Here is a 2,141-nt window from a genome sequence, read left to right as displayed (position 1 = left end):
CAAGGGTTCCTTATCAACAATGGGTCTCAGAGAGGATCAAAGTTATGAATCTCCCTTTTTCTATAGAGATTCCTATAAAGTCTACTTCACCAGAACCAGTCCTTGTGGAAGAACTTCGAGCCATGGTAGCTAAACTTGGAAAGGAGAAGGAGGATCTGCAATTTGAACTCTACAAAGAAATTGGGGAAAATATGATTCTCAAGAGGAAGAGTAACCAAAGGAAGGAACTTTTGGAGGAGAGTCATAAGAAGAACAAAATTGAGCAAGATCTCAAGGAAAGAGTCTTGGAGTGCCTAGATCAGGCTGATAGTGGATTAGGTTCACTCCTTGATCAGTTAGTTAAGGCCAAAAGAGATGGACAAGAGTAGAAGCGTTGGTGGGACCTAGCCACTAAGCAAAAGAAGAAGGTAAGGGGGGAGCTTGAAGTCCAAATCCAAGAGCTGAAGGAGCAACTTCGAAGCTCCAAAGCTGAAGTAGTGCGTGAAAAACACCTTAAGGAACGAGCCCAAAGAGCCTCTCAAATATGTCCTAAAGTCTGGGAAGAGAAGTGTGATGAGCTGAATACCAACAATGAGCTAGCTAGTTATTAGAAGGAACAGTGTGAGTCTCTGAAGAGCCAAAGAAAGGGTTGGATAAATCATAGGAAGCATTTGAATGAGATATTGTATGAGTATGAACGCACTATCAACCTTCTACAACCAAGTGTTGTTGCATATCGTGCGAAGTTGGCTAACCTCATAGAGTTTTGTAATGGTGTGGCCATAGACTTACCATGGAAATTAGAAAATTCTCTAGAGGACATGGATGAAAAAAACACTCATCCTTCGGCTCATGACCTTGTTTTTCTTTGCGAAAGCATGATATGAAAATTCAAAGAAGAATTGAAGGCCCACAAAGAGCGAGTTGCTAAGAAGACTCTTTAAGTTATTTGCTTCGTTCTATTTCCATTTTTTGTATTTGGATTAATATTTTGTACCCACTTTGACTATATACTCCATACTTTTTGGCTTCATTGAATGAATGGGTATTGAATTTTTGCATCAACTTCTGACTGTTGTCTTCTGTTTCTATTCACATTACTTTCAAAGTGCGTTCTCAACAACTGCAAAGTTTATAAGAATCCCTAAAAATAAATAAACATACAAATTTTATAATGCATTCATACATAAATTCATGCATTCTCCAAAATAAATAAATAAAAACTCATTATGTTTTCTCTATCCAGTTGTTACACATTGAGTCCTTAACACCACAATAACACTCGAGCCAACGCTCGTCAAAGAATGGCAGATCAAGAGCAAGAATTGGAGAGAGTAAGCTCAGAACTTGAGGACCTGCGAGTAAATATGGGTCAAGTTATGGAGATACTATAAGTCATTAAGGCCAAGTTGGACACTCAAACAACGGTCATATCATAAGTCATCGGTCCTACGATTGAACCCCAACCTACAAGAACAATGCCTACTACTTGGCCAATCTTCGGTTTACCTCCCGGCTTTACACCTCTAGTTGAACGTGCCCTTGGCATTGTACAATCCACTCTGTAACACCCTTCTAAATACCCCCAAATTATTATAATTAAAATAACCATATATTCATCAGAGTAATTATGCCCCGAAGGGTGTCACACAATCATCTCACAAACTCATTAAAATATCCTGTCATGCTCATTTATTTAATCAAAATAGGGTTCTTTGCATAATTCGCAGCGGAATAAAATTCAACTCAATGTAAAACATGTAACACAATACATGTAAATCAATCAACAAACAATCTCAAATTAATTAAAACATTCCCTCCCGATGTTACATCTATCAGAGCATGACCCGTAAGAACTACTCTAGACTCCAAGCATTAGCTTCTACTCAACTCATTTCTCGTTACCTGAAAAATAGGTGTAAGGGTGAGTTCCTCAATCAATATAACAAGCATTATAGAACAACATGTAATGCTAAGTAATTAACACATTAATTCACCCTAACCAGACTACACACTCAGCAACGGCAGTATCCGTTCAAACATCATATTCAACAATAACATATAGCATATATATAATCTCAACCATACTCAACATCAACAACACAACACACAACACACATATAATACTGGAATACATCCATTCATATTATATGCCATACATT

This window comes from Lathyrus oleraceus, chromosome 6 (genome assembly GCF_024323335.1).
Source record: "Lathyrus oleraceus cultivar Zhongwan6 chromosome 6, CAAS_Psat_ZW6_1.0, whole genome shotgun sequence".
Taxonomy (NCBI): domain Eukaryota; kingdom Viridiplantae; phylum Streptophyta; class Magnoliopsida; order Fabales; family Fabaceae; genus Lathyrus; species Lathyrus oleraceus.
Note: the sequence above shows the minus strand (reverse complement) of the source record.